The 24,537-nt window shown below is 36.0% G+C and overlaps 1 long non-coding RNA gene across 1 annotated transcript in view; it reads right to left on the reverse strand.

The window, feature by feature from the left end:
* LOC141566209 (uncharacterized) overlaps nt 1-24,537 on the reverse strand; it is a 27,512-nt gene continuing 2,975 nt past the window's right edge. Inside the window, exons 2-3 of the long non-coding RNA XR_012489250.1 lie at nt 2,482-2,809; nt 1-1,171 (exon numbers count right to left, since the gene is read on the reverse strand). This is a non-coding gene — a long non-coding RNA (uncharacterized LOC141566209). The remainder of the gene's footprint in view (nt 1,172-2,481; nt 2,810-24,537) is intronic.

Consider the following 24,537-nt stretch of genomic DNA (forward strand, 5'->3'; position numbering starts at 1 on the left):
TGAAGGTAAGGGACACAAGCTCTCCACAACCTCCCTTCTCCTCATCTACCACCAAAGTGACCCTGGCTAGTCTTCCTCCACCCATTAATCCTCCCCACAATTCTCTCTATAAACCAAAAGATCAAGCCCGCACAGAATAGCAGGAAGGGCCATTTTCCAAGCATATTCTTAAATTGTCCAATCGGTAATTAGCCTTAAGTGCTCGGTTATCCAACACAGTGCAACATCTCAGAGTTTCAGCCCTTTACATCTCCCACTTTCTTTTGTTTTAGAACACAGGTGGTCACGCCATCCCTGACTTCTCAGGAAGGGAGATGAAAAGCACTAACGGGAAATGGGGATTGCTAGCTGGTTTCTGGGCTGAAGGATCTTATTAGAAACAGGTATGCACAAACCCATCAGCATGGGAGGTATTACATAAGCACATAGCAATAATGCACAGGCTATTAGTAATGACTCTCCCCACAGCCAGTGCAGGCTCAATGTGGTGTAACAAACATGAATTGTACATGCAAGTAGTGATAAAACAAACAATATAAATCAACATTGTCTTATAAAAGATTTCGAGAAGTCCTAGAAGGAGGGTATGTAAACAACAGTCATACACTTTCTTCAGCAGCCAAGAGATAGTCCAAAACCAATCTATTGTCCATTGCTTCATGTGTCAGGGAATCCAATGATCCCCACAAGTTTTTGAAGTCCTGCAACAGTCTTTTATGTGTTAAAGAACCCAATGATTCCTGCAGATTTTGAAATCCTGCAACAGTTTTATCATTTCTCAGAAAATCCAATGATTCCTGAGGGTTTTGAAGTCCTACAACAATCTTATCATGTCTCAGAGAATCTAATGATTCCTGAGGGTTTTCAAGTCCTACAATAGTCTTATCATGTCCCAGAGAATCCAGTGATTCCTGAGGGTTTAGAAGTCCTACAATAGTCTTATCATGTCCCAGAGAATCCAATGATTCCTGAGGGTTTAGAAGTCCAACAATTCTTGATGTCCATGAGTCAAATGCCATAACTGCCAGGCTCTTCCAGTGGTGGGCACAATCAGCAATGGAACCACATGATGTTTCCTGGGTCTTCTCCTTTGTTTCAAGGGTCTGCTCCTTCTCTCTCTGATGGACAAGGTGAAGACGACTTGTTGGCACCCATCTGATTCCTTTTCCATCTGTGGAGATACAAGCATATGCCTTATCATAATGTCTGTTACTACATTTTCACCATTAGTTTGTATGACAGCTGTCTGCAAACATCCCACAAAATCAGCAAAGGGTTCATTTGGCCCTTGTGCTATTTTTGGGAAGGCCTCTCCCTTGTCGTTTTTACAGGTGAGAAAAGCCCATGCTTTGATAGCAACAGCAGCAATTTGCTCATATGCTGCTAAGGGGTAATTAATCTGTGCTGAAGTGTCTGCATAAGAACTTATACCTGTTAGTAGGTGACTGGAGGATTAACTTCACTATGACTATTTTGTTGGGCTTGTACCCTACAGAGCTCACTATATTCAGAAAGCCACAAGTTCTGTCCAGGTTCTAAGCATGTCCTTGCTATAGATTTCCAGTCCCTAGGGGTTAAGACTTCATAAACCAAATTCTGTAATAACATCTTAACATAAGCTGATGTAGCCCCATAAAGACCCTTTTTCAGGTCTTTGAGGATTTCCATATCAAAAGGAGTGTATCTTCTACTTTCTTGACCTGAAGAGTTAAACTGTTGAATCACAGGATATATATTGATTTTCAAATCAGCTAAATCCTGTCTTTCTTCTGTGGCTTTAAGTAGAGCCTTTTGCAGTCTAGTCATAGAAGGGGGTGATGGCTGGGGTGGAAGTGCTGGTGATATCACCGCCCCTCCTACTATTCCTTCTCCTTCCATCCCAGAAGGTGAAGTTCGTGGGGGTGTGTCAAGAACCAGTTCTGGTTTAGGCAGAGTGGAAGCTGCCTGGTCAGTGGGAGAATCACCATGCACTTCACCATGCCCTTCACCAAGCCCTTCATCCTCACTTAACTCCACATGCCCTCTAGTGCTATTGCTACTAATCTATTCATTGTCTTCCTCTTTTTCCTCACACTTCCTCATCTGGCTACTCTGAAAATTTTTCTTTTTTCTATAACTTACAGGATGCTTTAAGGCCAATTGTATTATGTTGTATATATAGAATGTTTCCTTGGAAATTGAATGAGGACCTTTATCATTGTAGTATTCACATAGTTGTTCTCCTACCAGCTTCATAGCCCTATTTCTTCTTCTTTTAAGAACTAAGAGGACGTAAGTTCTAATGTACCCAAGAGTTTAGCAATCTGCAAACAAGTTATTAAACCTTGTCCCTTGGTCATCTTAAGCATGCTTTCTATAGCACCCCCTGGGGTGGGGCTGGGGGAGAATCTTTTCCTAACATTTGCCCCATTTCAGCTAGAAAAGGTTACTAGTTTAGTCATTAATAAAGCAAGTACCCTGTTTGAATATTAAAATACTCACCCTATTTCCTGGTCCCCAAAGGCTTCTTCAGTGAAATTAGGGTTGTTGGTCCCACGTTGGGTGTAGCGAGCTGTCGTCTCTAGAAGCTGCCGGATCACTCTCTGGGAAGAGATCTGCTGTGTCTTCTACTCAAATCTCTCCGACAGATTCTTCTTCCTGTAACGAACCGTTGTCTCCAGGCAGTTGCTGTTAACTCTTGTCCAGAGAAGTGACTTCCCTTCCTGCAGAGAGCCCCGTCAAGCCTGATACAATGCAGAGTCTTCTTCTATCTCTGGGTGTCCTCTCTTTTATTCTCCCAGAGAATGGGCGTGGGATAATGCAAGGGCTTCTGGGAAGAACCACTTCAGCCAATGAGCTTGCTCCTTCTATCAAGTCAACCTGAGTTCTCACCTTGTAATTGTCCAACCTGAATTCTCACCTTGTCACTATCCAGACAACCTGAGTTCTCACCTAGTAATCCTAACAGTTGGGCACCAAATGTGATGACCAAGTTAGCACCCTGGGTACCTTAGAATCAGCCGGACTCAGGATAAGCAAAAGTCTTTATTCTTGGTATTTAGCAGTAGAAGTGATGGGGATGGACACAGGATCTCCCCAACCTCACCTCTTCCTCTTTGTCTCTCTTGCAGAAGAAACCTTGGCTAGTCTCCCTGCACCTCCTAGTCCCTCCCACAATTCTCTGTATACACCAAATGATTGGGTCAGCACAGGATAGTGGGAAGGGACATTTCCCAAGCATATTCTTATAGAGTATTGTCCAATCAGCAATTAGCCTCAAGTGCTCCATTGTCCGACCCCAGTTCATTGACTCAAGAGTTTCAGCCCTTCACAATCAAGGAATCTATGCCATGACATGTAAATAAATGGGATATAAGTGAGGGAGGGCTGTGCAAGGTCACCTGCCTCAACTCTTTGGGAGCCACCTGGGTCCAATGGCCAGATATAAATCAGAATGACTGGGGAGGGAAAGAATAAGCATTTACTAATTTATCCTACTATGTGCTATGCACTGTATTAAGGGCTTTCTTTTACTTTTTAAAAATTATTATCTCATTTGATCCTCATACAAAATCCTGGGAGTTAGGCATTATAATAATTCCTATTTTATAGTTGAGGAAATTGAGGCAGAAGAAAGCATTTTAGTGCTTTGCCCAGCATCCCATAGTTAGAAAGTGTCTGAACTCAGGTCTTCCTAACTCCAGCCCCAGTGTGCTATTCCCTGAACCACCAAGCTGATTCTAAGGATCAAATGAGAGATAAATAGAAGCTTTACTATAACAAGACTCATAGAATCAGCTACCAGATCATTAAGAAGAAATAGATGAGCCTGAGAAAACTGAGGTGTTCTGAAAGTTATGTTAAATTAAGCCCAAGGTTACATGAATAGTAAGAGGCAGATCTGAGAACTGAACCTCAGTCTTCTCTGAACTCAGGCTTCACTTAACATTTAATTTCTCTGACCCTCTTTCCTTCCTTCCTAGGGATTTATAAAATAAGGGGTTTTCCCTTGATGACCTCTAGTGTTCATACATTATAGAACTGGAGAAAGAAGGGACCTCAGGAGATATTTAGTTCTAAATTATAAGACATAAAATTAGATCAAGGAGATGGAAAACTCTTAAGAACAATATTTCAAAACACATTAGGAAATTGTTCTGCTGAAGAAGAGAGGGGAGAGTCTAAAGAATAGATTATTAGAGAATTATTATTAGCTATTAGAGCTGCACTGAGAAACCATGGAGAAGCTCAGCTGTTTAAAAGATATGTACAAAAGATATGCCATGGCAGGCAACTCAGGACAAATCCAAAAAGGTGGCCCTGTCTTTCAAGAACAGTGTCAGGAAGGATAAAGTCTAGATTTAGAGGATGCTTATGATAAGTACTGAGAAAAACAAAAAGAGCCTTTAAAGCTACAATGGGGACAAGAAGAAGATCAAGGAAAGGATAGACAAGCTGCTATGGATAGATAGGATAATGATAATGGACAACTGAGAGAGGACTGAAATACTTAACACTTATTTTGCTTCAGTTTTCTTTATCAAGGAAAATGATCTTCAGACTGGAAAGTAGAGAAAGGAGAGGGGGGAAATGAATAAAAGGGAATTAAAGCCCAAAATTTAGAGAAAAGATGCTAAGAAAGCACCAAGCAGTCCTTTATAAGTTCAATTTATAATTTAAGTAGCAAACTACTTCCCAGAGTGCTGAAATAACTTGCTATGTCATTGCCAGACCATTATTGGTGGTATTTGAGGAATCCTAGAGAATTGTCCAGGTGCTACTGTGCTAGAAAACAGGATTATGGTAAAATTGTGAAATTCACAAATGGACTATGTACTGGAAGTTTGGTGACCATAAAAAGAAGCAATCATTAAAAAAACAGCATAGGTTTATTAAGAGAGTTATGACTCAATTTGGAGCCCATCCCTTTAATTGGAGGGTTCCTCCTAGAACTTCCATTTAAGAGTGTGACCACCTATCTCTTCCTTTCCCATCTCCTCTAAACTTTGCCATCTGATCATTTTCCTGGCCTTTAGCTTCCTATTATATATTATCTTCTCAATTAGAAAGTAAACTCTTTAAACTTAGAAGGAAGCACAGAAAAGCAGGGTAGCTTTCAAAAAGATGTGATTTATTACATAGTTTTTTTTTAAAAAGTAAACAAAATTAAATGGAAATTCATGGTTTCGTAAATCCTGTTTTAATATTGTACTGTGTACATGGGAATGGTTGTGAATTTTTTTGTTATTTTTGTCTTTTTGTTTTTAAGTGCAAAATGAATAAAATAATTTTTTAAAGAAAAAAGAAAAAAAAATAGACACTCCTTAAGAGTAGTGACTATATTTCTTTTTGCTTGTATTTGTATTCCTAGAACATGAGGACTTGACAAATGTTTGCTGATTTATTAGTCCCTTTTTTCCTTCTGATTATTGCCCACGGCAGTTCCAATGGGCACAAGATCATGAAGCTCCTCTTTCTTTATGACTTCAGCTAGAGTCCTCAGCTAAGGTGTTCAGAGAAGATTTTAAATAGAAAGTATATGAGGCACTGCATTTTTTTTTAGCTTAAAAATGAGGACCCTTTCTTCAGTTTCTTTTACAAAGACAAAATTTCCAACATTCTCAGTCATTGATACACCAGGAAAAAAAATCCATAAAATCCATAAAAGTTTTTTTTTCTCTGAGTTTTGGCTAAAATAGGTATTTCTTTTCTGGGAGAAAATTTTTCATTTTATAAGCATTTTATTAAGTGTTTACAGTATATAAGACAACAGTCTATTATCAAATCTAATTTCTCTTATTATAGGATAATCTCCATTTATACATTCTTCTGTTAGGAGAATAATGGTAAAGGATAGAGTGTTTTCCTTTAGAGGTTCTTGTTAACTCTGTGACCCCATTTGGAGATTTCTTGGAAAAGATATTTAAGTGGTTTGTCATTTCTTTCTGCAGCTCATTTTATAATGAGGAAACTGAGGTAAAGTGACTTGCCTAGAGTCACATAGCTAGTAAATGTCTGAGGCTGAATTTGAACTCAGAAATGCAAGGATTCCTGTCTCTGATCAGGAGTTCTACATAAACTAGCTGCTAGAGTCAAGGAGACCCACATTCATATCTAACCTTTTAGAATACTGGCTGTGTCATTAACATTTCACTGCCCCCCCACCCCCGTTTTACAAAGAAAATCTAGTCATCTCGAATGCAGGAACTTTCTAAATCAGGAAATTATTCATGTGGAATGAAATCACAGGTCCTCATCCAGGTGCTAACTCACTAGTAGCATCAGAATTAAAATTCTATTCATCTGTACAACCTCTCTGCCTGAGTCCTCACTCTGGTTTAGGATATTCTATGTATTTTCCTGTCTAATTCTTCATAGGAATCTTGTGTTCCTAAGCTCATCTTAAGAGGAAGATGGGAGTTTGCCAAAGAAATCCACAGAGGTGTGTGTCTCTAATCTGCTACAATTTTTTATCTGCTCCTAAATGCATTATGTGGACTATGCAAAAAACAAAGTCAAGGTCTTTGTTCGTCAGATGCCTAGCTGAATTCCTGATCTTTCATAATTATTTACAAATAGCAATGAACTTGCCTTATATTACAAAACTATTCCTGGCAGCACTATTTTTTATTAAAGCTTTTTATTTACAAAACATATGCATGAGTAATTTTTCAGCATTGACTCTTGCAAAAACCTTGTGTTCCAAATTTTCCCCTCCTTCCCTCCACCCCCTCCCCTAGATGGTAGGTAATCCAAACATGTTAAATATGTTAAAAACATATGTTCAATCCAATATATGTATACATATTTGCTAGCAGCGCTATTTTTAAAAGTAAAAGGCTGGAAATGAATTATATTCCCAATGATTGGGGTTGAAAAATAGCAGAACAAGACATGATATATAAATACAATGGACATTATTGGTCTCTATTATTGTTATTGTTATTTTGTTTAAATCTGTGATTTTTGTTGATATAAGGAATTCCTGGACAGGTGTTCCTTTTTTTCAATACAGATAGCAACATTTATGTAATGTTCAGTCTTAGTGGATTGCCTAGTACACTGAGAGATGAAGGGACTAGCTCAGGGTGACATAATACATATTTGTCAAGAGCAATAATTAAAATCAGGTCTTCTCAATTCCAAAGCTAGCTGTATTATCTATTGTGATGAATGAAAAACCTGAAAGACAGAATTTCTGGGTAATTAATAATCATTTTATTAATTAGATTAGCTAATGATACATAAATTTATGGTCAGTGGTTTCTCTTGGCAACTAAAAAGAGTTTAAAAACTTTAAATATGCTTCAAAGGAAAATCCCTTGACAACTAAAAATCAACTCTGATTGATGGACATTTAATGAGGATGTAGGCTCTTCAACTCCTTTTACTGAGAATATGGCCTGATCCTGAGACTCAATGGTCTCTAGCAATGTAGAAAGGAGACTCCATCTTCATCCAGATCACTCTGGTTGATTTTCTCCTTCATGAAATGGGTCACTCTAAATTCTAATGGAAGGTTAAAAGAACATGACTCCTTTTCCTCAGGGAAAGAACTTGACTAAACTGAAGTTGGCTTATACTCTAAGAAGAAGTAAGGTCTCCTACCTGAGTGAGGTCTGGTCCAAGATGAAGGAGCCTATTCCCTGAAGGTTGGGGAATCTCAGTCATATCCTTTAGAGGCTGACCTTCCCCAAGAGTTGAGCCTCAGTAAAGAAACAGAGGACAAAGCCTGGATCTCAATGAAATTATTAATAATATGTAAAGGGCAGGAATTTTGGAGAAATATACTTAAGGTTCAGTATGATTGATTTAAACAAGGTGTTAACTCAGTGGAATTGATAAAACAATGATTATCTAGTTTAGCATGTGAGTTCTCTAGTTCAGTATGATTGATTTAATCTTATGATTCCCTAGTGATATAATGATTAGTTTATACTCAGTATACTGTAATGAAGTAATTGTAATAGAGTATATAAGCTAGAGCTCAAGCTCTCAGATTGGGAGAGGCATTCCATCTTCATCAGCCTTGAGGTGGCTCTCCTGCTTCCCCCACTGAGACCAAGGCTTGTCTGACGGGCCTCCAGAAAGCTAGCCCAGGCCTCAGGCAAGGAGGCAGACTGTGAAGGAGACAATAAAGACTTTTGGACTTTATCCCTAATTTTGGCTGCAAATGTACAATACATGCCTGTGTTTGTAGATTATAACTTATTATTAGAATGGAAGATTGTTTTAACTTTAATAGATACTAATATTGTATTTTATATTTGATTTGAGTTTGACTATAGTTATGTCTAATGCTCACATTCTTCTTCTAACATATAATGTCTTTGTGATCTTGAACACAATTTATTTGCAGCCAAAATTACTCTAAAGAGGGAGAAGGCTGTTTTAACTGTTTAGAATGGGGGTAGTCATGTACGTATAGGAAATGTTTGAAGAGGTTTGGAAATGACTAATGTGTAAAAAATTCCATGCATTAATAAAAAAATCTAATTGTATAAAATATTTTCAGCCACAAAAATAATATAGGCAATCTTAACATTATTAATTAATTCCACAAAAATACCTTGGGTAGAACATCATGTTAATAGGGTTTGCATATAATGTATTAATAACTCTGATACAAAAAACGATGTTGGTTAGGATGACCTTATGAGTGATAGGTATATCTCTAGGAAGGAAAACTTTTATTTTCATTATATTAACTTACATTTGTCCACAATATATACTTTTTTAAAGACACACCCACTTCTGTCCTATTTAATAAATATTTAACACCATATTCATTAACACTATTAAGATACTTGCGTTCCCATAATTTGTACTGTATTTCTAAAAAGTTTTCAAAAATTCTTGGTAAAAATTTCCATTTTATGTTCTAAAACACCCTCAAGATAAGCTACCATTTCACAGATATGGAAACTAGAGCTCAGGGAAGTCAAATAATCTGCATAAGATTAAACATGTTTTAAATAATAGAACCAGAATTCAAATCCATTTCCTCTAATTAATGTATATGGTATTTTGTAAACCAAATTATAAGTCTCTAAGACTCCCTATATATAATCATTTCCTTAGACAGTTATTAATAAAGTCTTTTTTATATTAGAATTGCCACATTTTTTTCACATAAATTGCTGTCTATCCATGTTTCATCCACCCTAATTTTTTTTAAGTTACCTCCTTAAATCAGCTTTTTTTTTTTTTTTTGGTCAATTTTATTCTTCACTACAGCCATCATTCCTATCACCACAATTCTAATGTTCTAGTATATAGGAGTCAGTGACAATGCTAATTAGATGATCTGCTTAATCAGATAATTGGTTAGGATTTTTTGTTTTGTTTTGTTTTTTGTTTTTTTTTTTTAATGTGGTTGGTACTTTATTAACTTAAGATCCAAGATGTACAGATATGGTAAACTTGAAGTTGTATGAAACAATAAATATTTAAACACCAAACATTTTAAGAAAATGAGGACAAATGTATCAGAATCCAAAGGGTTGGGAAAAATCAGTTTATCAACACACTGCTGGATGGGCAGCAGAAAGTAAATGAAAGTGTGCTGAGACTTCAAAAAAACCATTTTGGAGTCATTGTTTGATGCATAAATGACCAATATATGTATTTATATGTCTATATCTAATATAAAAGTTGGCAAAAGAGTTGCAAACTTTTAACAGCCCTGTGACAGCTTGCTTCAAGTTCTGAAAGTTTAATCCCCTATCCAAAAGAATTGACACAAATGTTAAAAGATGTTGTCAATGTTAAAAGGGTTAGGGAAGACACATTATGGTGGAACTAAAAATTGACATCACTTCTAGAAACCAATTTGGAATTACTCTTTAGAAAGTGACTAGAATGGTCATGGAGAGATCCCTTCAAGGAGACATATACCCCTAAGAGACAGAAAGAAAAGTCTCAGCTAAACAAATAATTCACTTAGTAATTTTCAGCTGTAGCAAGAAACTGGAACAAAGTAGATTCTCATCAGTGGGGAATAGCTTGGAAAATGTGAATGATATATTATGAATATTGCCATTCTATGAGAATTAGTAAATGTGAAAAATTCAAAGAAGCATGGGAAGTCATACATGTGAGTAATTCAACATAAAATAAATAGCATACACAATGACTACAATAATGTAAATAGAACAAAAATATGAAACTGACTACTATGTAATTAGGATGACAAAGCTTTAGCATTGGAGAAGAATTGGGAGAGAAATGCATTTTCTTTCACTTTTTGTATAGGGATGGTTCTTTGGATTTGAAATGTTTTATGTATTGTCAGCCAAATGAAACATTCCATCTGTGTTGCAAATCTCACTGAGACTATGATGTCTTCAGTGGGCAATAACTGCTACTGTTCTCAGAGTTTTAGGAGGAATGTTGAGATGCTGAGTTGTTCTAGTACACTTGCTCATAAGCCCGCACCAATGTATTTCACATTAATTCCCAACAGACAACTAATTTTTAGAAAGGGTATTTACTAAGCAGGTATAGAAAAGACATTTATTACAAAACGAACTCTTCTTAACTTACCCCGTTGTATAGACAAGGTTTCTCACAAAAATAAGTTTAAACATATACTAAAGTGATAGTGAACTACATGTATAAAGAACAAAAATGACAAAGGGGTACTTCATGATTTTTGATTGCTAGGAGGGTCTTTCTTTATGGAGTCATTATATATTTTACTTCGGTGTTGCTATCTATTGGGCTCTTGAGATCAGTGCCTTTGTTCAGTTCCATAGCTTATATTTCTCTTTGCCTGAGGGAATATGTTTCCTAAAGTTGTCTTTCCTAGGTGTTTTTAATTTGTTAATAATCTCAAAAACTCGTACAGATCTTGCTATCAGCCATTGCTGTTCTAGAAATACTTTTACTGACACCTGAATTCCAGATCTTCCTGTCTTTAAAAGTTCACAAGGATGGGTAACTGCATGGTGCAGTGGATAGAGGAATTGCCTTGGAGTCAGGAGGACCTGAGTTCCAATCCAGCCTCAGACACCTAACTCTAGCAAGTCACTTAAGCCCAATTGTCTTGCCAAAACATAATAAAATAAAAGTTCACAAAGTAAGTAACCTGGTTAAAGGGGGAGGGAGGGGAGAGACAGGTGATAACAATTCCCTCTGAGGAATTCTGCACAATTGAATTGAATCATAACTCAATTGAATGGTTCCATGTTAGTTTTCTGTTTATTCAGAACTCCACTGCACATGACATTCTTTTGGTCAATAATAATCTATTTCCTACGAGGCATCATTATCCAGTGATTAAAGCACTATATTTTGTTGGAGTTCAATGCCAATTAATATTGTGAGTGTGATTATGAACTTAATATGCATGAGCCAGGTGGGAAATCTATCAAGCAGTTCTATTTATTAATCTGAGAACCAGAGTTTATATATTCTTTAAGCTAGCGTTCCATTACTACCAGGATTAAACTAGTGTGACATTAAAATCAGAATTAAGCTAGTATTGCATTAACATCAGTTATCTCCAGGTGGCACTATGTACATTCCAGGGTTAATGTATAGACCTTCCTTTGACATTTCAGTTTGACAACAGTAACTAGCAGTGACACTAACAGTCATAAATAGCAGGATCTAGCAATAACAAGATTCCTATCATAATAGAATCGAAATTAGTATAATTTGTGATGCCTTGTTTCTGTTACATGCATTCTTCCCCAAGATCATCCTAAATTTATATCAACAATGTCTTTCATTCATTGTAGGGAGACAGTGAGCCAATGCTTTGAATTACTGATTGAGTAAGTGATTGAATAACTCTCTGGACCCTCTTTGCTTACATTTTCCTTATATATGGTTGATATATTGATTAGTTTTGATATATTGCTTTTGAAATTTCTTTTTTTTCTTAAGTGATGGCTTGCTCAATAGGGCAGGAAGTAAAGATAGATTTGGTAATAAATGAAATATAAAAACAAAATAATTAATAAAAAAGATAAAAATATTAATAAAAAGATATACATAAGTCTTTTTGCTTGTTCTAAATAAGGGTAAATATTTATTACTATTTTGTTTAATCTTTACCATATAACAATTTGCTATCAACAAGTATAATTATTTGTTTTAAAAAAAATAATGCATGGAATTGTTAACCTTGGAATATCCATAAATCATCTATTCAAAGTTTGGTTGCTATATGATTCATCAGCCAGCAGAGACACACCTAAAATGGGTTGGCACACCCAAAATAAGTTGGCAATTTAAGGTGTGTAAATATTGAGAAATAACCATACACTCTTTTGTTAATGACTTTTAACCATATTCTCATTCTGTTATCAGACTTACAAAGGCCAGATGGAAATAATTTAGAATGTCTGCAGATATTTAAAATAAAATAGGTTGCGATTCATTCTTCCCTTTTTCAGAGAGTAGAGATACAAGTGAGGGAATCAACCTAAGGGTAAAGCTTTGAGAGAATCAATTTTCACAAGGACTGCACCACGAAAGGGAAAGTTATTTGCCATAAAATAAAACAGAACCATTAGAACAAAGAGTGATCAGAAGCAAAATAAAACAAAAAGGAAATCTGGGCAATACTTTGTGCTTTGTCTTGCTTCATTTTGCTTTTATACCTTCAATGACTAGGCACTTAGTAGGCACTTAATATATACAATTGCTGATTGACTAATTTTGTCTTAAGGATAAGATGGTAATGTTGCCAGAAGAAAATACACATGTGCATTATCAGTGTCAATCTAATCAGTCAATAAGAATGTATTGATAGTTTATCATGTGTACAGCCTTGTTGTAAGTAAAGAAAGACATAGAAACAAAAGAAAGAAAAGAGAACTTATGATTTACTAGACTTTAATAGCTCATAGTCCTGTTGGGGAGACAAATAGTACTATTTTGGAAAATAACTATGTCTGTAAGAACAGAAGACATCAATAAAACAGAAATGCCTCACAGTAGTATTTCACAATTTTGCCTAGTCCTGAATCTGTTTCTAGTGCATAATTTTTCACTTAATTATTCATTCATTCATCAAACATTGAGCATGTAACTCTATACCAGACTCTGTGCTATCTGGCATTGTTCCCTCATTATTTCTCCTGCATACATCTTGTCTCCCCAACACCTCTCATTGAAAACTCTCTAGTACCAAAAAAAGAAAAAAAAAAAAAAAAGTAAGCAAAATAAGAAAACACAACTATGTCTGAAAGCATATGCAGAATTCCACACCTATGGCTCCCTTCTACTAGGAAAAAGATGCATTTCTTCATCTGTTCTGCAGAATATTTTCCTTGGGCTATATCAAATGTAATATGGTTGGATTAACTGGCCATTTTCTTTTTATTTTTTAAATGTATTTTTCTAACATAATTTGCTTGCTAATTCTGTATTTTGGGAAGACCATTGGTTTTGGAGTCAAAAAATCTAGCTCCATGTCCAAACTCTGAAATTTATTAGGGAATATACTTCCCTCTTTGAGTTCCAGATTCTTCATTTAAGATGCAGAGATATTCATATTTGAATTATCTACCTTAAAGGGTTATTATGCATAAAGTACTTGGTAAATTTATGTGAATATGGAATTATAGTAATCATAATTATTGTGATGTATAGGTACTCAAACAACCAATCCATAAAGAAAGCATCTATTAAATACTTATTATGTGTCAAGCACTGTGGTAAATGCTAAAACCTTCTTGCTCTTGAGGAACTTACATTCTAAAAGGGAAGATAACACACCCATAGAGGGATGTATGCAAAAAACATTTGAAAAAAAATTAAATAATTTTAGGAAGGGAATTGCTTAGGAAGCTCCAAGGGAGGGAGGTATAAAAGATTTTAGGAAAGGCCTGATGTATGTAACCTCACTGGTATTCGACTTTCACTTTATTGATGGAGATCAAGGCCCTGTGCACACATGGAAGGAGGTACTCAAACTATCATAAAAGAAACCAGTGATTCCAGAAAGCAAAGGTGGGGAGGATTCAATTACAAGAATGGGAAACATCCGATACAAAGGCAGACATGAGAGATGGACTGGTATGTGTGAGGGACAGCAAGGAAGCCAAGATGGCTAAAACAGGAAATAGATGGCGAGGAATAATAGTGTATACATACAATATTGCATATATATTGTATATATACAATGAGTCTGGAAAGATAGCATAGGGGCAATTGTAAAGTGCTTGAAATGTCAAATACAGGTACTTATATTTGATACTGAAGGTAATAGGAAGCTAGTGAAGTTTATTGTATATATTATATATTGTAGATAGAAGTGACTTCAAGTACTATATTGACAGATATATAAAACCATCTGGGCTTATTGTCTTCATTTCCCATTTCCCAATGTTTAGAACTCCATGAAGCATTATGTGTGACCCCAGGCCAATAGTTTCATTGCTTTAGGTTTCAGTTGATGATTTTTTCTAGCTCAAAACTGAGGAGTCTATGAACTATGAAATATCCCACTTAAGGCATTGAATAGGATATCTGCTGTCCATTACAATTTTCTCTATTTTTAGTTTTTTACACTTCTTCCATCTCCTCTCCACTAAAGCTTATTTTTTCTGAGAGCCATTTTTATAGGTCTTGCTTTTTATTTCTAATTTGAAAAAGCAGGTACCCTACTCTGATAAAGTGGTCACTGTTAAGCCTTTAAATGAATGTGTTAAAATAATAGACCTCTTTTCCCTCCACTCTCAGGTTTTTGATAGAGGTTTTCTAAAGATATTGAGGAAGCAGTCTGGGTTAGATAGGTCTTATAGCCATAACCCCAAATCACCTTTTAGAAGCCTCAGCTGACGTTAAGAGCTAGACTTTCACACTGATTGCAGCAAAAATTACATGGGAAAAAGCAATTCTTAATGCTATACTTCAGACCATTCAAAGCCACATGATTTATTCAAGACTATCCAAAGTCTAACACATAGACAGGAGACCTTGCATTTTCTCCAGTATGAGAAGAGAATTTCAAAGCAGCCTTTTTTATCCTCCCAAGAGGATAGTTAAGATTTTATATTAATTATTAACACTTAATTGGTACAAGATTCAAAGTAACATACTTCAGAGAGATTACAGAATGTTCTGAGAGATGCATACTGAATGACACTGTTATGGATCACCATCAACCATGAGGACTATTTTGTGCTAATTTTACAATGAGATTCAATATCATAGTATTATAAATTTAGAGTCGATAGGGGCCTTAGAGATCAACTAGTTGAAACTTTTCATTTAACTGATAAGGAAACCCAGTGCTCAGAGAAATTAAATCATTTGCTGTAGTCACAAATATAATAAATATCAGAGCCAATAGTTGAAGTTCAATACTCTGACACCAAAGGACGGTTGGATGATGGTGTAGATAGAGTGCCAGGCCTAGAGTCAAGAAATCTCATCTTAATGAGTTCAGATCTGATCTCAAACACATACTAGTTGTGAGATCTTGAGTAAGTCACTTAACCCTGTGTGCCTTGTTCTTCATCAGTAAAAAGCCTGAGAAAGAAATGGCAAACCATTCCAGTATCTTTGCCAAGAAAGCCCCTTTGACTCATATTGTCCATGGAGTCTCTTGCTATAGATACTGGAATGATTTATCATTTCCTTCTCTAGTGTATTAAGGTAAAAGAATTAAGTGACTTACCCAGAATCACACAGCTAGTGTCTGAGGTCACATTTGAACTCAAGGTTTGTGATACTTATCTGCTACTCTAAGGGAAAAACAATTCTCAATATTATTTAAAAGCAGTCCCAAGGATGAAAGTGTGTGTGTGTGTGTGTGTGTGTGTGTGTGTGTATAAAAACTACTTGCAAGAAGAATAAAAATCAAGGGAGGGTTTTATGAGTTCCCTGCAAAACTCAAAACTAAACAAACAAAAACAAGAGAAAAAACTTTTATACTCTTCCTTTCCAAAAAGCCCAGCCTTGGGTTCCAGATCAATACACTTGTATGGACAGTTAACGTCCATTTGCCCCAGCCTTGCACCAAAACTTCCTCACTTGTAGAAGCCATGACTGGGAGAGAGAAGAGAAGAGAGATGTTGACAAATGGAGGGGAGGGGTGAATTCATACCACTCCAATTCCACTAATACCCTAATCCACAACACCAGGTTAAGATCATGGCCTCTAAATGTTGAAATAAAGAAAAATTGCTAATCAAAGATGAATATCAAACAAAAGTCAGATTGAGGCAAAGCAATTTATCAGAAATAAAAACTATTTTGAAACAATACAATTAAACACCTACCATGTAAGTGCTGGTGATACAAGGATGCAATTATCCTAATTCTTGTGATATCCATTTTTTCCAAAGGTAGCTAAGGAGCGGATTCCCTCCTAACTTTTTTAGACAGAGGCCTTTTCTATTTCTTGCAGAGACAGGCTAATCCATACTTGTTCACCTTTCCTCACTGGAAAAAATCCAGAATTTGGATTCTATACATCTGGGTTTGAATCCCAGGAGAAATAACCTAACCTCAGTAAAATAAGAAAGGACTCCTCTAAGCCATAAAAACTCTTATTATAAGATATGTCTAAAACCCTATTAACATCTTCTGATTACTAGTGTTCTTTTCCAACCAGCTTGTGTTGGCTTGTGAGAGCTGATTGTTAAATTTTCAGTATAAGTGTTTACATCTAGGTAACTGGCAACCACTACTAATAATAACTTGATTATTTTATTGATTATCTATCCTTAAGTAATGGAAAAATCTTAATTATGTAGATTAAGCATAAAAGTATGTTCTACTACATATCCTCCCAACCTATTGTAAATTATTTACTATTATACCCCATCATCTCATGACTCAGTTTCTTCCACCTCATGTTATTTGTCAGCTAGCTGTCCTTAGAGTAGCCCCCTTTCCCAGAATCATTATACTATGGCTAATCCAGTAAATATGAGGCAGTATTGTAATGGAAGGATTTTTTGCCTCTCTTTGCCTTCTGACATTTTCTGTAGTGTGAAGCCTTTGCTGTGGAAACACCATGTAGCACTTAATTGGGTTTTCACATCTTCTCATAGAGCTACAGAGGGTAACTCATTAGCACATTTAACTGCAGCCCACATTTGTGTGAAATAGAACTAGGCTCTGGCAGAAAGCAGGGGGAGTTATAAAAACTTGAATTTTGTTTTAGGTAAAACAAAAATTGAGAGGAAAATAGGAATGTAGTATAATCAAAATCTGGAAGATTTATTGGAAAGGAGTAGCTGAAAGGAAGCTTTCTCTCCTTCCTCAAATTCCTTTTATAGCACTTTATTTGAGGCAGTATAATACAGGGAAAGAGAGCTAGATTAGCCAAAGCACTTGGATTCCTCAAATGTGTGACTTTAGAAAAATCACTTCTTTAGGAGCCTATTTCCTCACCAGAAAAATGATAGGATTGAACTAGATCAGCAAGGATAAAAAGTATAGAATAACCTCTGAGGCAAATTGATTGGGAAAGTGCCAATTTGAGATTATATGACATGAATTTGTTTTATAGTTTTATAGTCACAAAGTAGTCATAATCTGTGCAAAAGGTAAGGAATCTGAGTGTAGAGGATAGTATAGAGTTCACTATTTTACCAATGGATCAAGATAGGAAAGGGAAGAAAATGTAACCATTATAAGAATGAGAGCCTGAAAAAAACCTAAGGGTGGGAAGCAACAGAAATCATGGTGAGAATGAAAATCAGGGTTAATGCAGAAGAAAAACTTGGATACTAAAAATGTTATGATTAGATAAAGTTCATGAACACCAAAGTAGAACATTGTCAAGATCAAGAGTATGACCATCTTCATGTGTAGCTGATGTTTTGTGGAAGAGAAAGTCATGTAAACTGAGTAGACTGAGAAACTGGGGAAGTTAGAGTATAACATGACCAATATGCTGTTCAGTCATTTTTGAATTGAGCTGTTTTGGGGACTTGATTGACACAGGGCACGAAGGCACAAATTGCTTCCTAGTTCCTGAAGGGCTCATCTACATGGAGTGAAGACTCTTTAGATTTGGTGGATAAGCCTGCACAAAACATCATATCCTGGCCTGCTAATTTGATGAGTCCACCATGTTAGGGAACACTGAATAAATTATGCTAACATGAATGTAATACACTATTTTGCTGTAAGAAGTGATGAAAGGGCCAGTTTTAGAGAAACCTGGAAAGAATTGTTTGCATTGATTCAGAGTGAATATAATATAAAAATGAACAGTTTTGAAAGATTTAAAGATCTCTGATCAATAAAGTAATTCTAGAGAAATGATAATGAAGAATACTACTCACCTCCTAAATATTTAGAATGAAACATAGTTTTAAATGTGGGAAATATGGGGATTTATTTTTCTTGATTTATGCATCTTTATTACAAGATTTTTGTTTTTCTTGTTTTGGTTTTGGAATGCTTTTATCCTTCAGTGGAATGAAAGAGCTAACAAAGATAAAATAAATGTTTGATAATTGAGAAATAAAATAAACTTTCATTTAAAAAATAATACCTGAAAGGCTAAGGGAGACAAACTACCTTAATTTTACAATTTCTTCAGAGGACTTCAGAGGTGGGTATTCCTTCAAAGGTTCAAAACAACCTCTTTCCTCCCACACAAGAGGGTATGAGCACAGAACACCCTCCAGACATATTTACTTGCTCAATTTTATTGTTCTCCTCTATATCATAGTCAACATTTTTGAATACCCACTGTTTGCATGTTCCCATAGTAGGGACTTGGATACAGCAACTACTAAAAATTATTTTCCCAGAAGGTGTAGCATCTGTTCTTTATAAAAATATAAAAAAAATTTTTAAAAATCATTTAAAATTAACATGTCTGCACACTTTGAAAAGATGTCAATTAGTGAGAAAGAGATGATGTTACTTATATACCTATGAAGATCTAGTAATACTACTCTGAATATAGTGGGCCTTGTTTTCCAAAGAAATAATTCTTAACTAATTTGTAAATACTTATCCCAAGGGAAAGGAAAATAACAGGATGTAAGTTCCTTGAAAGCAAGGAACTATTTTGGTTTTTATGCCTGTATCCTCAGAGCCTAAGGCAATGAGCTGGCTCAATAGAGTGTGGGACTTGTATTTAAGGAGACCTAATTTCAAATCCAACCTCAGATACCTACTAGATGTGTACTCCTGAGCAACTCATGTAAATGTTGTTTGCCTCAGTTTCCCCTTCGGTAAAATGAACTGGAGAAGGAAATGACACTTCAATATCTTTGCCAAGAAAACCCCAAATGGGGGTCACAGAAAGTCGAACATGACTGAACAACAAAATCTTCAGTGCCAAGCACAGTCACTCATAGATTAGTGCTTAATAAATATTAAATTCTAAGATATTGACATGGACACATAGAGAATGGAATAGTAAGAGATTAACAAAATTGTCTTTTTCTCAAATATAAAATACAATTGTTTAATAGTCATTCTTTCTACTGAAGTTTATATTTTAGCTATCTAGCTGGCCTAGTGATCTATGGAACAGGCAAGACAGCCTAACTAAAATAGCAAAGCATCTAGAGGGGCAGACAGGAGGCTGGATGTTATCGGATAAGTCTAATTACTATTACAACCTTCTCTTATTCTTAGGTAGAGATAACGCAAGACCTTGAATCTAAGAGCTGGGGGAATAATAGTGGATCTTGGATAAAGTTCTTTCTTCTAACCTTCTCCCTCAATTAATAAATATTTATTAAAAATCTATTACATAGGTACTGTGCCAAATGCTTCCTCCTCCCACCAAGAGCCATAATCCAAGGAAACCATGATATGGTTCAACATCAGAAACTGATAAGGTTTTATTAGTAGGACATTGCATTAAAGAAGATGCATTTCTAGCTGCTTTTTCAATGTACCTTAAGGATTACTGGATTTTTCTGCTGACTTGTGGCTGAAACTTTCTCTCTGTGTTGTTTTCCCAATTTCAATGTGAACATGAAAGCAGATTATCTTATATTTCTGTCTCTATGCCCAGCCATTAGCACAGTGACTGGCACAGAGAAAATTAATAGGGGGCAGCTAGGTGGCACAGTGGTTAGAGTACCAACCCTGAAGTCAGGAGGGCCTGACTGTGTGACTCTGGGCAAGTTACTTAACTCCAATTGTCTCAGAAAAAAAAACTAACAAAAAAGAAAATTAATAAATGTTTGCTAATTCATTCATTCATGTATTTATTCACTCATTCACTCTAGTATCATCTCAGCTAACATTCTTGATGGCCTGCTTTTAGCAAAGACTTAGGAGAATGGAACAAAGCTTTTGTTCACTTCTTAACCCATGGATAGAGCTTGGGAGCACAGAACTTTGTGGATCTGATAGGGACAGGGATCACTTTCCTCAAAGCAAAGGCTGTCTCTGCATTAGTCAACTTAATGCTCAATATTCCCCTTCCTTCACCAAAGCCAATAATGAAGTGCCATTTGGTAATGTCCCAATGAGAGTAAGCAAAATAAGCTACTTTGGCTTGCCAGTGGGATTCCCCATCTTATTCATTCCAACATTCTGTTTCCAAGTTTCCATAACCACCTTATCTCTAGATTTCACTACCATCAAATATTGAGAAAGAAGGTAATTTCATTTCACCCTTATTTCTTCAAAATGCCAGAAGAATTTATTTTTTAAAAAATCACAGGTCAAAAGACATTCCAGTTTTAGGCCAATTACTAAGGCAAGTAAACTTGCCTTGATCTTTCATTCAGTGGGACCATAACTTTCAGCTAACCCAAACAAAGGACTTGATTCAAATATTTAAAGAGTTTGGTTTTGACACAGATTTTTAAAAAGTACTTTCCCCTCCAGACAATGGAATGAGGATGAACAGGAGCCTTTGGGAGCTCCCCTTCCCCTTTTTAGTGCAGGCTGCTTTTTATTTCTGAATCTAAACCAGATGCCAGAGCTAGCCTTTTATTTGCTGTGGTCTGAATAGAACACTGCTTGCTTTGGGATTTCACAAAGCCCAGCAAAGGTTACTCCACAGTCTGCACAGTAAAGAAAGGCTAAAACAAGCCTGGCATCCTCTCAGTAACTCAGCTCAAAGGCAATGACAACTCCTCCCTCTCTTGGGACCTGCTGGCTTTTTCAACACAAGCTTTTTTTTTTTCCCTTTCTTTCTTTCAGGACTTGCTCCTGTGTTCTGCCATCTTATCTTAATTCCTACATTTACAGTAACCATGTATCCCAGATTTTACAGAACTATGCTGATTTCAAGAAATGAAAGTATGCTTGTAAAATCTTACTTTACCATTCTTGGAGTCAACTTCCCCTTCTGAGGAGCAAAGTGAAAAATGAATTCAGACGTCCTTTAGCCAAAAGAGGGTATCTTATGTCACACTGAAGGGCGTTCTGAATGTTGACAAGCTCATCATTATAGGTCTCGTACAAAACTATTTTGCACTTGTCAGGAAGAGAGAACTCAAAAGGAATTTCTGGTTTACCACTAGCATATTTTCTTGGCTTCATGATTTCTATTGTATAGTCATTGATTCCAGTAAATTTAACAAAATTACAGAAAGCTTCAAACACTAAGCTGTTGGTAAACTAATTTTTATACTGTTAATAAAACTCAAAGGTACCGATTTTTTTCAAAGATATGTCTTTGGATTATACATATCTCAGTTTAGTTCAGGAAAATATGGTCACTGTTAGGATTACTAAGTGAGAACTGAGGTTGTCTGGACAGTGACAAGGTGAGAATTCAGGTTTTCTGGACAATTACAAGGTGAGAACTCAGGTTGACTTGATAGAGGGGGCAAGCTCATTGGCTGGGGTGGTTCTTCCCAGAAGCCCTTGCATTATCCCACGCCCATTCTCTGGGAGAATAAAAGAGAGGACTCTCAGAGAAAGAAGAAGACTCTCTGCATTACATCAGGCCTGACGGGGCTCTCTGCAGGAAGGGAAGTCACTTCTAAGGACAAGAGTTAACAGCAGCTGCCTGGAGACAACGGTTCACTACAGGAAGAAGAATCTGTCTGAAAGATTTGAGTAGACACAGCAGATCTCTTCCCAGAGAGCGATCTGGCAGCTTCTGGAGACGGCAGCTCGTTACAGGTCACTATATCCAAAATTGTATTTTTTCAGTATAACTTGCAGACTTAGAAGATGAATAGAGGGATAAAGAGAAATATATTCAGAAACCTTTGCAAACTTTATTCTAGAGGACAGTCCTTTATAGTCAAGCATCACATAGCTCTCTCTCCCCCAAGAATGATAAAATTCCACTGCTCAGCACTTGTAAGATTGGGTTGAGATTTACACAAATGTGATCCCTTCTCACTGAGCTATTGTGGAGCCCCAGAAAGATTACGTAGCAGGGATGTTTTAAATGTAACAAGGATAAGAAAATGATGGGGGAGGGATTGTCTCTTATTTCAGGGGCTAAATGTAGTTTATCCATTAGCTCAGTTCTACAGATACTTCAGAGGAAGGTAAGATTTGGACCAGGAACACTGAAGTAGAGCTGGGACTTAGAATCAAAGAACATGAAATCTGCAGGAACCAACCAATTGACTATTATTTACTTTACATGTATTATGTCCCAAGTACTATGCTAGGAGTGAAACAATTCCTGTCCTACAAGAGATGGACATTGAAAGAGGAAGACAACATGCACATAAATAGATAAGTATAGATGTACTATATTTATAACTATATGAAAACAAATAGATGATTGAGCATTTACTAATCATTTATTATATTCCATAAATATAACAAAAATAGTTCCTATATTCAAGGAGCTTATAATCTATGGGGAAAGACGCTATATAAAGGGAACTAGAAAGTAAATAGGGATAGTCCTCTAGATACAAAGTGATTGGTGAGAAGTATAGAAAGTCAATTAAAGAATAATATAAAGTAATAGATAGAAGATGACCTTGGATGGAAAAACACTGGAAGCTATAAGAAAGCCTCATGCAGAAGGTATTACTTGTCAATCAGATAAGTATTAAGTACTTACTATGGGCAATGTCCTAGATATGTAAAAAGAAAAGACAGTCTGTGTTCTCAAAAAGCTTATAATGAATCAATCAATATAATTAATCTAATGAGCTGAGTTTTAAGGAAAACTAAGGATTCTTAGAGATTTTAACCTCATTTTACAGGTGGAAAAAAAAATATGGTGATTAAGGTGACTAAAGTCATGCAACTATTTAGTGATAGAATCAAGACTAGAACCCAAATCCAATGTTTTTTCTATTATACCACAGAGTATTATTGATGGGGTGCAATTTCTAGGGGAGATGTAAAGATAACCTTGAGGTCACCTGGCCTTGGGAGTGCTATAGTTCTACAAACATTGATGGCTGTAGGATAATCATCTGTTGGTCAATCACTCTAAGGTCCCTTGGCCTGTAGTTCTACAAACATTGCTAACTATGGGTCAATAACCCTAAGGGACCCTGGTTTCTGGAGTGCTGTAGTTTCACAGACATTTCTGGCTGTCAGATAACAATCTGTTGATCAATGATAACAAAATTTCTGAGACAATAATGAGTTGTATATGGGACCACTCCTCAAATCTACTTGTAAATCATAAAGCACCTGGTCTCTCTTTTCCCTATAAATGTATCTTCTTACTCCTGGTTCTTTGCTAAATTCTTTTTGGAATTTAGCTCACTATTAGCAGTTTAATAAATCTTTGCTCCTTAACTTGGAGATAAACTCAGTTAGCAAATTCTTCTTACCTGCAACACTAACCTGGAAACTCTAACATTGTTGGGGTATTTTCTGCCTCAATACTACCACCTCTAGTAAGGAATGAATACAGAACTTTGAGGGCTTGAGCACAAAGCATCTTATAATTGTGATATTTAAAGTATGTGGTCCACAACATAGGATGACCAAACATTATAGGTATACCAGAAGCCAAAGGGGAAAGCATCCAGAGGTGGAGAACCAAATCAAGTGCAATTTAGTTTTAAAAGGAGATGCAAAATGGTAATGTGGATATGCTCTTAGAGTTTTTAGAAAAGAGGTCAATCATTTCTTTTAAGACTGCTAAAAGAATAATGGAAAGCATCTGTTTTTGAAACAAAGAGCTACATTCACTAAAGCTACTATTAGCATTTGCACAGCAGTTCAATGGAATCATGTTGGCCATAAGTTATGGCTATCCATCTATTTGAATCACAAAGCGAGAGTAAGAGTCAAGAATTTTAGTTTTGGCAGGAACCTTAGAAATCAAGAAGCTTAATTCCCTCAATTTTTGAAAGATGATTGAAATTGAAGCCCAAAGGTAAAGAAACTTGTTTAAAGTAAATTTAAGAAATTCAACTAATTTCAACAAATATTTAGTCAGGGCCCATTATGCCTAGTTCACTCTGCTAGGTGCTGATTGTGCAAAGATGAAAAATTGGTATACTCCTTGTCCTTGAGGCATTTACAGCCTTTTAGGGAGATAAACCATGGACCCAAATAAAAATAAAACAACTAAGAATGAGATAAGCATGTAAGAAAACTCAAATGATGATTTCCCTTGGTGAGTTCTTTTGAGGATGGGTCCAAGAGAGCCAAGCTTCATTTCCTTCCAGGCTGTGCTTCTGACTTTCTTGGATAGCATTACCATAGTTCAGCTACTTT

Source organism: Sminthopsis crassicaudata, chromosome 4 (assembly GCF_048593235.1).
Source record: "Sminthopsis crassicaudata isolate SCR6 chromosome 4, ASM4859323v1, whole genome shotgun sequence".
NCBI lineage: Eukaryota > Metazoa > Chordata > Mammalia > Dasyuromorphia > Dasyuridae > Sminthopsis > Sminthopsis crassicaudata.